Genomic DNA, 11,985 nt, shown 5'->3' with positions numbered 1-11,985 from the left:
TTGGGGGGTATGCAAGCCGCTTAGAAAAGCTGAGGCGATTTGGGGGGCGTTTTTTTTTTTTGCCGAAGCCAAATCCCTTTTTTGGTCCGTTTAATCCCAAGGAAATAATAATGTTGGTATTTGTTAAGCGCTTACTACGTACAGAACACTTTACTAAACGCTGGGGTGAATATAGGGGAATGAGGATGTCCCACGTGAGGCTGACAGTCCTCACCCCCATTTTACAGATGATGGAACTGAGGCACGAGAAGTGCAGCGACTTGCCCACAGCCACACAGCTGACAAGGGTCAGAGGGAGGATTCGAACCCACGACCTCTGACTCCCAAGGCCGGGCTCTTTCCATTGAGCGACGCTGCTTCCCTGAAAGAGGTCTCCCTCAAAGCAGATTGATATAGTCCGTGTATGGTAATAGAAAAGACCAGAATATCGAATTTGGGGGTACGCAAGCCACTTAGGAAAGCTGAGGCGATTTGGCCTACTTTTTTTTTTTTGCCGAAGCCAAATCCCTTATTTTGTCCGTTTAATCCCAAGGAGAGGGGTCTCCCTCAAAGGCAGATTGATATAGTCCGTGTATGGTAAGAGAAAAGGCCAGAAGTTCGATTTTGGGGGTATGCAAGCCGCTTAGAAAAGCTGAGGCGATTTGGGGGGCGTTTTTTTTTTTCCGAAGCCAAATCCCTTTTTTTGTCCGTTTAATCCCAAGGAGAGGGGTCTCCCTCAAAGGCAGATTGATATAGTCCGTGTATGGTAAGAGAAAAGGCCAGAAGTTCGATTTTGGGGGTATGCAAGCCGCTTAGAAAAGCTGAGGCGATTTGGGGGGCGTTTTTTTTTTTCCGAAGCCAAATCCCTTTTTTTGTCCGTTTAAACCCAAGGAGAGGGGTCTCCCTCAAAGGCAGATTGATATAGTCCGTGTATGGTAAGAGAAAAGGCCAGAAGTTCGATTTTGGGGGTATGCAAGCCGCTTAGAAAAGCTGAGGCGATTTGGGGGGCGTTTTTTTTTTTGCCGAAGCCAAATCCCTTTTTTGGTCCGTTTAATCCACAGGAAATAATAATGTTGGTATCTGTTAAGCGTTTACTACGTGCAGAGCACTGTTCTAAACGCTGGGGTAGATACAGGGGAATGAGGATGTTCCACGTGAGGCTCACAGTCCTCACCCCCATTTTACAGATGAGGGAACTGAGGCACGAGAAGTGCAGCGACTTGCCCACAGCCACACAGCTGACAAGGGGCAGAGGCAGGATTCGAACCCACGACCTCTGACTCCCAAGGCCGGGCTCTTTCCATTGAGCGACGCTGCTTCCCTGAAAGAGGTCTCCCTCAAAGGCAGATTGATACAGTCCGTGTATGGTAATAGAAAAGGCCAGAATTTCGAATTGGGGGGGTATGCAAGCCGCTTAGAAAAGCTGAGGCGATTGGGGGGGCGTTTTTTTTTCTTCCCCCTCCTAGAAGTGGGTGAAGAGGGCGGGGCGAAGAAGATCGCCTCCACACAGAGCCGAAGCGCCGCAAATCCTTGGCTCCGCCCCCCGCTCCCCTCAGGCCTCGACTCCAGGAGGCCGCGGCGGAGCTTCTCAGTGTGGAGCGGGCAGAGCTCTGAGGCGGAGGAGGCCTCGGCCGGTGAGGACTGAGGGGACGAGAGGAGACGGGCGGCTGAGGGGGGGGGAGGAGGGGGGAAAGGCGAACCGCTGGCTCCCGCCAAGCTAGCCTGAGGGAGGGCGGCAGGTGGAGGAAGACGAGGAAAACATCAAAATCATTAGCCCCCCAGGCACTAAAAGATAGCAGCCCCAACTCTCCTTGCCCTCCCCTTCGACCGGTTTTCTTCCAAGTGCCCTGAAGGAACTACGCGGCTCTCAAACGGTATTCCAAATCATTCCCTCACAGTGCCCCTCTGCCCCTTGGGGGGTGGGGGGGAAGGTGTGGCGTCGAAAGGTGAGAAGAATCGCCTCAAGAAGGGCGAACGGATGGTTTTCGGAATGCCAACTGACTGTGACGCTATAGACCCCCCCCCCCAAAACTTCAGGGGAAACTTCAGTCCAATTTCCAAGCCATTTGACTTGATAGGCTTTGTTTAAGAATATCGGACTAGTTGAGTATTTTGTCCTCCAGGTTTTGAATCGGTCCAGATTTGGGGGGCTGCTGCCCTGGACTGGACCTTGCCTGTCTGTGGGAAGCACTGGTAGCCAGAACAGAGGTGAGTGCCAGCCGGGAAGGGAGAGAGATCTGCTAGTTCCCCTGAGGGGCTGGTTCAGGGGCTATCCCCAGGGTGGCCCTGGGAGCGGGCAAGTGTTGCCTCGACGGCTGTCAGTGCATTTACCACCTGCCTTAGCTTTCCCACTTGAAAATCTGCTTTGCGGATTTTTGTTGCCCACCTACAGCAAGGAGAGAATCGGTGTTACCTCGAGGCGGGGCAAAAGCAGTGAAGTGAAGGGGCAGCGGTCCCAAGAAGGAGAATGGCCGTGATCGGGTCTGCCGGCGGCGGCGTGGCCGCTGTCCCCGCGGCCCCATCTTGCGGCGGGGGGGAGCGGGGGCGGCCCGGTGAGAGGGACCCGGGGAAGGAGGGAGGTGCCGCACCAGGCCCGAGGAGGTGGGATGGAGGGTCTGAGCCCACTGCAGCACTGCCGCTCGGTGCCCCCTGATCCTCAGTGGGAGGCCCACTGCAGGGGGGGGACGGTGGCAGTGCAGGGGAGGGAGCGGCAGGGAAGAGGGGGTTGCCGGGGACCGCTTCTCTCTCTTCTTCCCCAGCCACTTGCATTTCTCTCCTCCTTCCCTTTCTTCCTTCAAAGTAAAAAATGTTTCCACAGCACCCCGACATGGGAGGACCCCAGCCCACCAGCCCAACCAGCTCCAACTTCTACCCGGACTCTCAGCGGCACTCTTCTAATCCCTGGAGTAGATTCAAGGCAATGAGGTTGTCCCACTCGGGGCTCACAGTCTTAATCCCCATTTTACCCATGAGGTAACAGGCCCCGAGAAGTCAAGTGACTTGCCCAACGGCACGCCGCTGACGAGTGGCGGAGTCAGGATTCGAACCCAGGACTTCTGACTCCCAAGCCCGTGCTCTTTCCACTAGGCCACGCTGCTGGCCCTTTGGCCCTGTTGGCCCTTTGTGTTCCAACCAAGGTTTGGCCTCCTGTCAGAAATTGGAAGTGCCCACTCCACCCAAGGCTACAGGAGTTGAGGAGAAGCAGCAGAGGAGGAAGGAGGAGACCAAGAATGTCCTGCCCGCCCCGAGACCAACCAGACCGGAGCCTAAAACAAGCCGAAGAGGGAGATCGGGGAGGCGGCTGGGACAAGCAGAATGGTAGGAGAGATTCTGCATTTTGAAGGGAAATAATTATATAAAGTCTATCAGGGAGACAGAAGGCATGTCATGGGTGGGAGGGGTTGACTGTCTACCGGGGTATCCAGGAAATTGGATTGACCGATGAAACTTTTCGATTTCTTATTGTCTGAGAGAAGCAATGAGCAAAGAATTTGACTATCTGCCAGGCGCCCAAAACCAAGGCCCGAAGCCACCGTGTTATTTCTCCAACTCTGTCGTGACGTGGGGTTGCCTTTTAGATACGTCCCGGAGGGACTCGGGCCCGAGACCCGCACCAATGAGGGGGAGGACGAGGGAGAAGCACCCGGGGATCAAGCCAACGTGTGGAGACCAGGACGGCCTGAGAGCAGATGGGAGTCGACCCGTCCACCTGCAAAAATTAAGTACCCGGTCCTACTTGAACCAAAACCCACTTGGAAATTTTACTGCTCATATCAAATGATTTGAACTCTGATCAATCTCTCTCACAGTTTTCCCTTCCAAAGGAAAAAGATATTAGGACTTTTCCTCACAGAATATTTTCCCAGTCCATTTTCAGGGAAAAAAACTCTGGTAAGGATGATGCTTTTCCTCCTTAGAAGTCAATCAGAGTAGAGGTAGGGGGTACCGGGGAGGCTTTCGGTAGGAAGAGGTAACAAGGGAAATAGAAGAGAGAGGTTGAATACCTAGTATTGTGAAGATATTTCCAAGTAGTTTAAAACACTGAACCTTCCTGAAAATTTCTGAGGGAAATGGACCCCTAGTCTCCTTAAAAGGAATGAAGAAAATGTCTTAAGACAGGGCTCCCTGATTTAGAGCAGTTCACTCTCCTGACTATTGGGGTTGGGTCTATGTTCCATGTGAGGTTTGGATTAGTTGAAGAAGAGAAAAAATCCTTGCGCATCCTCTCAGGGTGTGATTCCGAAAGAGCTCTGGAAAAGGAGTCCTGCTGTATATGAAACGATGGTATAGTCTGTGCTGAAACCCAGGTTGATATATTTCAGAGACTTCACCCACCTGCTTCCGGGAGCGCCCCATCCAGCAAGCATCCTCACCGGCAGAGCTGCGGTCTCAGACATCAGCAGAAGCCGACCGACGGGAGGGTGAGGCGGGTTAGATGACCAGGTGCCGGGAGCAGCGAAGGTATCTGGAACAAGGAGGAAAGGATTTAGGGCTGGGACGAGTGAGTTGTCGAGCTATGTCCAGGCCTGGCGACGGGAAGACTAATCTCAGCCGTCGTCAGAAGTGTGGGCGACGCTCACGATCGCCAGGCGTGGGGTGGAATCCTTGCCCGGGTACCAACGCTTTATCCCTGGGCACGACAATCCACAAAAGGGAAAGGTCAGAGAGTCACGCGTGCCCCTCACCTTGGGGGACGTGAGAGATTCACCGCGTCGTCTTTAGGGATATTTGCCAAAGGATACCAATCTAATTGTGGAGCGGCTCCACCTCTACAGATAGCACTAATGTAGGCATTTTCTCTTCTCAATGCAGGCTAATAGTTTACCATCAGCTGGTAGGATTTTTGTTCCCCACATAGAGAGAGCAAGGAGAGAATCAGTGTTCCTCGATTCGGGGATAAAGAATGAAATGAAGGTGCAGCGCTCCCAAGAAGGGGAATTGGCGTGATGGGGTCTGCCGTCGGAGGCGTGGCCACTGTCCCCGTGGCCCCGTCTTGCAGCGCGGGGGAGCAGGGGCGGCCCGGTGAGAGGGACCCGGGGAAGGAGGGAGGTGCCCCACCGGGCCCGAGGAGCTGGGATGGCGGGTCGGAGCCCACTGCAGCACTGCCACTCGGTGCCCCCTGATCCTCAGTGGGAGGCCCACTGCGGGGGGATGGTGGCAGTGCAGGGGAGGGAGCGGCAGGGAAGAGGGGCTGGCTGGGGAAGGACCGCTTCTCTCCCTTTTCCCCCTTTCTGCCTCCCCTCCTTTCTCCCCAGCCACTGCTTTGTTTAAGACTATCTGACCAATTGATTGTTTTGTCCTCAAAGTTTTGAATCTGTCCAGATTTGGGGAGCTGTTACTCTGGACTGGATCTTGCCTGTCGGTGGTAAGCACTGATAAGAACAGAGGTAAGTGCCAGCCGGGAAGGGAGAGATCTCCTAATTGCCCTGAGGGGTTGGTTCAAGGGCTATCCCCAGGGTGGCCCTGGGAGCGGGCAAGTGTTGCCTCGATGAATGTCAGTGCATTTCCCACCTGCCCTAGCTTGCCCACTTTAAAATCTGCTTTTAGGATTTTTGTTGCCCACATACAGCAAGGAGAGAATCAGTGTTCCTAGATCCGGGGGAAAAATTGAAGCCAAGGTGCAGCGGTCCAAGAAGGAGGATGGACATGCTGGGGTCTGCCGTCTTAGGCGTGGCCACTGTCCCTGCGACCCCATGTTGCCGCGCGGGGGAGCAGGGGCGGCCCGGTGAGAGGGAACCGGGGAAGGAGGGAGGTACCCCACCGGGCCCGAGGAGGTGGGATGGAGGGTCTGCGCCCACTGCAGCACTGCCGCTCGGTGCCCCCTGATCCTCAGTGGGAGGCCCACTGCAGGGGGGACAGTGGCAGTGCAGGGGAGGGAGCGGCAGGGGAGAGGGGCTTGCTGGGGACCGCTTCTCTCTCTTTTTCCCCAGCCACTTCCATTTCTCCTCCTCCCCTTTCTTCCCTCCAAAAGAACAAGTTTGTTTCCACAGCAGCCCGACATTGGCGGACCCCAGCCCCTTGGAGGACCACAGCCCACCAGCCAAACCAGCTCCAACCTCTTCCTGGACTCTCACCGGCCCTTTGGAAGCCATCCTGAAGTACTCCTCACAGCCCCTTAAGGCACAGAGCAATAAAGTCACTTGCCCAAAGTCACACCGCGGCCAAGTGGCAGAGTCAGGATTAGAACCCATGACCTCTGACTCCCAAGCCCGTGGTCTTTCCCCTAAGCCACGCTGCTTCTCCCTCCTCCCTGACTCCTGGCATTGGGATCCTTGTCCCTGTGAGGTTTGGATTCCTGTCTGTACCGAGACAAAAGAAATGACTTACATATCTTATAGCACTATGAATTAATAATGCCTTTGGGAAAGGAATTCCTCCTGTTTCCTAGGAAAGCCCTGTTGTCGCTTTGTGTTCCAACCCAGGTTTGGCCTCCTGTCAGAAATTGGAAGTGCCCCCTCCACCCAAGGCTACAAGGGAGTTGAGGAGAAGCACCAGAGGAGAAAGGAGGAGACTCGCATATCCTGCCCGCACCAGGACCAACCAGACCGAAGGCCTAAACCAAGCCGAACGGGGAGATCAGGGAGGCAGCAATGAATGCCAAGCAAACTGGTAGGAGAAAATCTTCATTTTGGAGGGAATTGTTAGATAAAGCCTCTCAGGGAGGCAGAAGGCAAGTTATTGTTGGGAGGGGTTGACCGTCTACTGGGGTATCCAGGAAATTTGATGGACTGATGAAACTTTTTGATTTCTTATTGCCTGAGAGAAGAAATGAGGAAAGAATTTGAATATGTGCAAAGTGTCCAAAACGAAGGCCCGAAGCCTCCGTTTTATTTCTCATACTCTGTCGGGTCATCGGGTTGCCTTTTAGATACGTCCCGGAGGGACTCGAGCCCGGAAGCGCACCAGTGAGGAAGAGGACAAGGGAGAAGCACCCGGGGATCAAGCCAACATGTGGAGACCAGGACGGCCTGAGAGAAGATGGGAGTCGACCCGTCCATGTGAAAAAAATAAGTATCTAATCATACACGAACCGAAACCAACTTGGAACCTTTTTACTGCTCCTATCAAATGATTCGAACTCTGATCAGTCTCTCTCACAGCTTTCTCTTCGTGATGAAAAGGATATTAGGATTTTTCCTCACAGAATATTTTCCCAAACCCTTTTCAGGAGAAAGAACTCCGGTTAGGATGTTGCTTTTCCTCCCTAAAAGTCACGGTAGAGCTAGGAGGTACGGGGAGCCTTTCATTAGGAAAAAATAATAAGGAAAATAGAAGAGAGAGGTTAAATACCTAGTAGCGTGAAGATATTTAAAGTAGATTAAAAAGCTGAACCTTCCTGTAAATTTCCAAGGGAAATTTACCTCACGTCCCCTTAAAAAGAATGAATAAAATGCCTTAAGACAAGGCTCCCTGATTTAGAGCAGTTCACTCTCCTGACTATTGGGGTTGGGTTTATGTTCCATGTGAGGCTTGGATTCGTTGAAGAAGCGAGAAAAATTCCTTGCCCATCCTCTTAACGGTGTGATTCTGAAAGAGATCTGGAAAAGGATTCCTCCTGTACCTTTTGAAAACGTTGGTATAGTCTGTGCTGAAACCCGGGTTGATATATTTCAGAGACTTCAGCCGCCTGCTTCCGGCAGCGCCCCGTCCAGCAAGCATCCTCACCGGCAGAGCTGCAGTCTCAGGCATCAGCAGAAGCCGACCACCCGGAGGGGGAGGAGGGTTGGAGGAGAAGATGCCGATAGCAGCGAAGGTATCTGGAACACGGAGGAAAGGATTTGGGGCTGGGACGAGTGAGTCGTCGAGCTATGTCCAAGCCTGCCGAAGGGAAGAGTAATCTCAGCCGTGGTCTGAAGCGCGGGTGATGCTCACCGTCACGTGGGGTGGGATGGAATCCTCGCCTGGGTAACACGGTCTTATCCCTGGGCACGACAGTCCGTAGAAGTGAAAGGCCAGAGAGTCAGGCTTGCCCCTCACGTTCAGGGCCGTGAGAGGTTCACTGAATCGTCTTTAGGGATATGTGACAAAGGATACCAATCTAACCGTGGATCGCTCCGCCTCTACAGATACCACTAACGTAGGGATTTTCTCTTTTCAACCCAGGCCGGCAGGCTGCAATTCGAAACCTCCGATCGGCTCGGCTTCTCCGCCAGTATTGGAAGAACGAAGACTGCGGTGAGAGAGGACCTTCGCTCCGGATCATGCGGCAAGAGATGGATAAAGGGAAAACCCTTTGAGGCTCCAAATGCATCCCCAGGGCTGCATCCTAGGTCTTCATGGCCGGGAAGATGGAGGAGGAAAGAAAACTAGTTTGCTTGATGCATACCAATCCCCAGATTTCATTTATCCACCCGACGGTCTTCATGGCCCGAAAGGATCCTGTGGGGTTAAAAAAGGAGAATTTGGCTTCATGCAAAAACTCTCCTGCTTTGGCAACTGCTTAAGGTCCCTAAGGCCTCAAAAGAGAATATATGAGGGGTGAAAGGAGACACGGGATTCTTGCAGATACATCTCCTGTTCATTACTCCACCTCAGAGCTGCAAGGCCTTTTAACTGGGAATGAAAGAGAATAGTGGAAGTGTAAAAGGGGAAATTTGCTTCGTGCACAAAATCTCCAGCTTGTATTTCTCTACCTAAGGTCTTTATGGCCAGAAAAGAGAAACTTTTAGGTCCAAAAGAAGAAAATGGCTCCATGTAAACAATGTCCAGCTTTTCTTTCTTTCTACCCTAAGGTCTTTGAGTCCTCGAAAGAGGGTTTTTGAGGTGCAAAAGGAGAAAGGTAGTTTCCTGGACCAAATCTCCAGTCTCTGTTTCTCTGAGGTCTTCCAGGCCTCCAAAGAGACTATTTCAAGTGAAGAGGGAGAGATTTGCTTCATGCAAGCAATTGCCTGCGTTCAGGCCTCTAACTGAAGGGTCCAAAGCCTGAATAGGTATGGCAGGAAAAAAGGACAGTTTTGCTTCATGCAAGACCGGTCCTGAGTTCACCCAGGTCTTCTAAGCCATCAAAGTGGTGACATGAGATGAAAAAGGAGAAATCTGCTTCCTGCAAACCGTCTCTAGCTTTTATGTCTGTAGACGGGGGTCTTCAAGGCCTAAAAAGAGAATATATGGCATTGAAAAAGGAGTATTTTGCTTCCTGCAAAAAGTGTCCTGCGTACTGGTCAACCCAAGGTCTTTAAGACCATCCAACGGAATGGAGAAGCTGAAAAAGGATGACTCTGCTTCACGCAAACCATCTCCAGCTGTCATGTCTTTCTACAAGGTCTTCAAGGCCTTAAAAGAGACCACTGGAGGTGAAAAAAGGAGAAATCTTTTTGCTCACGCGGATGCGCTTCCTGGGCATTATTCCTCCCCAGGCCTTCAAGGCCTCTGAATTGAGAGTGAAGACTGAACAGAGAATCTTTGAGGAGCAAAAGGAGAAATTTGCTTCTTGCTAACCCCCTCCAGCTTTGATTTGTCTCCCTAAGGTCTTCAAGGCCAGCAGAGAGAATAGTTGAGGCGATAAAGGAGAAATTTGCTTCATGCCAACCATCTCCTGCTTCTACGTCTCTTTCGAAGGTGTTGAAGCCAAGGAAAGGGAACATTCACGGTGAAAAAGGAGGAATTTGCTTTCTGCCTAGAGACTCCAGGTTGTATTCCTCTTAGGTCTTCAAGGCCTCCAAAGAAAATAGGCAAGGCTCAAAAGGAGAAATTTGCTTCATGAAAAGAATCTCCTCCTTTCATTTGTCAACCTAAAGTCTTCAAGGCCTGAGAAGGGAATCCTTGTGATAGAACAAGAGAGATTTGCTTCATGCAAACAATCTCCTGCTTTGATTACTCTACCTGAGGTCTTCAAGGCCTCAAAAGAGAATGTTGGAGATGAAAATGGAGAAATTTGCTTCCCGCCAAACCATCTCCTACTGTTATTTCTCTCCTTACGGTCTTCAAGACCTGAAAAGAGGATATTTGAGGTTTGAAAAGAAAATAATTTGCTTCATGTAAGCCAACCACCCCACCCCCTTCATTTCTCTACTAAGGTCTTCAGGACCTGCAAAGAGAATACTTGTGTCTAATAAGGACAAGTTTGCTTCCCGCAAGCCATCTCCTGCTTTTGTTTCTCTACCTAAGGGCCGGAAAGAGTGCTATGTAGGGTTAAAAAAGGAAGAACTTTGCCTCTTGGAGAAACTGACCTCGTCGTATTTCTCCCTAAGGTCTTCAAGACCTGAAGAGAAAATAGAGGAGCCGGAAAAGGAGCCATTTGCTTCACGCAGAAACATCTCCTGTTCCTTCCTCCAGTGGAGGTCTTCAAGGCCTCCGCAAAGCCAGTGAATAGAGAATCTTGGTGGTGAAAAGGAGGAATTTGCTTCATGCAAAAAGCCCTGCTTTTCTTTCTCTCCCTAAGGTCTTCAGGGCCTGAGAAGAGAATATTTGAGGTGAGAAAGGAGAAATCTGCTTCACGCAGAAACATCTCCTGTTCCTTCCTCCACTGGAGGTCTTCAAGGCCTCCGCAAAGCCAGTGAATAGAGAATCTTGGTGGTGAAAAGGAGGAATTTGCTTCATGCAAAAAGCCCTGCTTTTCTTTCTCTCCCTAAGGTCTTCAGGGCCTGAGAAGAGAATATTTGAGGTGAGAAAGGAGAAATCTGCTTCACGCAGAAACATCTCCTGTTCCTTCCTCCACTGGAGGTCTTCAAGGCCTCCGCAAAGCCAGTGAATAGAGAATCTTGGTGGTGAAAAGGAGGAATTTGCTTCATGCAAAAAGCCCTGCTTTTCTTTCTCTCCCTAAGGTCTTCAGGGCCTGAGAAGAGAATATTTGAGGTGAGAAAGGAGAAATCTGCTTCACGCAGAAACATCTCCTGTTCCTTCCTCCACTGGCGGTCTTCAAGGCCTCCGCAAAGCCAGTGAATAGAGAATCTTGGTGGTGAAAAGGAGGAATTTGCTTCATGCAAAAAGCCCTGCTTTTCTTTCTCTCCCTAAGGTCTTCAGGGCCTGAGAAGAGAATATTTGAGGTGAGAAAGGAGAAATCTGCTTCACGCAGAAACATCTCCTGTTCCTTCCTCCACTGGAGGTCTTCAAGGCCTCCGCAAAGCCAGTGAATAGAGAATCTTGGTGGTGAAAAGGAGGAATTTGCTTCATGCAAAAAGCCCTGCTTTTCTTTCTCTCCCTAAGGTCTTCAGGGCCTGAGAAGAGAATATTTGAGGTGAGAAAGGAGAAATCTGCTTCACGCAGAAACATCTCCTGTTCCTTCCTCCACTGGCGGTCTTCAAGGCCTCTGAAAAGCCAGTGAATAGAGAATCTTGGTGGTGAAAAGGAGGAATTTGCTTCATGCAAAAAGCCCTGCTTTTCTTTCTCTCCCTAAGGTCTTCAGGGCCTGAGAAGAGAATATTTGAGGTGAGAAAGGAGAAATCTGCTTCACGCAGAAACATCTCCTGTTCCTTCCTCCACTGGCGGTCTTCAAGGCCTCTGAAAAGCCAGTGAATAGAGAATCTTGGTGGTGAAAAGGAGGAATTTGCTTCATGCAAAAAACCTGCTTTGCTTTCTCTCCCTAAGGTCTTCAGGGCCTGAGAAGAGAATATTTGAGGTGAGAAAGGAGAAATCTGCTTCACGCAGACACATCTCCTGTTCCTTCCTCCACGGAAGGTCTTCAAGGGCTATGAAAAGACAATGAATAGAGAATCTTGGTGGTGAAAAGGGGGAAATTTGCTTCATGCAAAAAAATCCTGCTTTTCTTTCTCTCCTGGAGGTCTTCAGGGCCTGAGAAGAGAATTTCTGAGGCGAGGAAGGAGAGGTTTGCTTCATGCAGAAACATCTCCTGTTCATTCCTCCAGTTGAGGCCTTCACGGCCTTTTAATGGGGAATCTTGGAGGTGAAAAAAGCGGAAATTTGCTTCATGCAATCTTCTGCTTCTGTATCTCTCTGCCAGAGGTCTTCAAGGCCTGGAAAGAGAATGTTGGTGCTGAAAAAGGAGTTTTCTTGGTGCCATCTCCTGCTGGAGTTTCTCCACCTAAGGTCTTCAGGGCCTTAGAAGAG

At 51.0% G+C, this 11,985-nt stretch overlaps 2 long non-coding RNA genes across 3 annotated transcripts; both read left to right on the top strand.

Annotated features, from left to right (window-relative positions):
• Positions 1 to 1,446: 1,446 nt before the first annotated feature.
• LOC120638777 lies at positions 1,447 to 2,955 on the top strand. The gene is made up of 3 exons (XR_005660717.1): positions 1,447 to 1,613; positions 2,103 to 2,187; positions 2,372 to 2,955. It is a non-coding gene; the product is annotated as an uncharacterized LOC120638777 (long non-coding RNA).
• Positions 2,956 to 3,015: 60 nt separating this feature from the next.
• LOC114816152 lies at positions 3,016 to 10,385 on the top strand. 2 transcript variants are annotated; one of them, XR_003763932.1, is made up of 5 exons: positions 3,016 to 3,297; positions 3,558 to 4,400; positions 4,838 to 6,588; positions 6,848 to 7,732; positions 8,083 to 10,385. It is a non-coding gene; the product is annotated as an uncharacterized LOC114816152 (long non-coding RNA). The 2 variants fall into 2 exon arrangements; XR_003763931.1 differs by having other exon boundaries at positions 3,558 to 6,588.
• Positions 10,386 to 11,985: the final 1,600 nt, after the last annotated feature.

The sequence above is a fragment of the Ornithorhynchus anatinus genome, chromosome 13 (assembly GCF_004115215.2).
Source record: "Ornithorhynchus anatinus isolate Pmale09 chromosome 13, mOrnAna1.pri.v4, whole genome shotgun sequence".
Taxonomy (NCBI): domain Eukaryota; kingdom Metazoa; phylum Chordata; class Mammalia; order Monotremata; family Ornithorhynchidae; genus Ornithorhynchus; species Ornithorhynchus anatinus.
The sequence above is the reverse complement of the archived record's forward strand: the minus strand, read 5'-3'. Positions and strand labels throughout refer to the sequence as shown.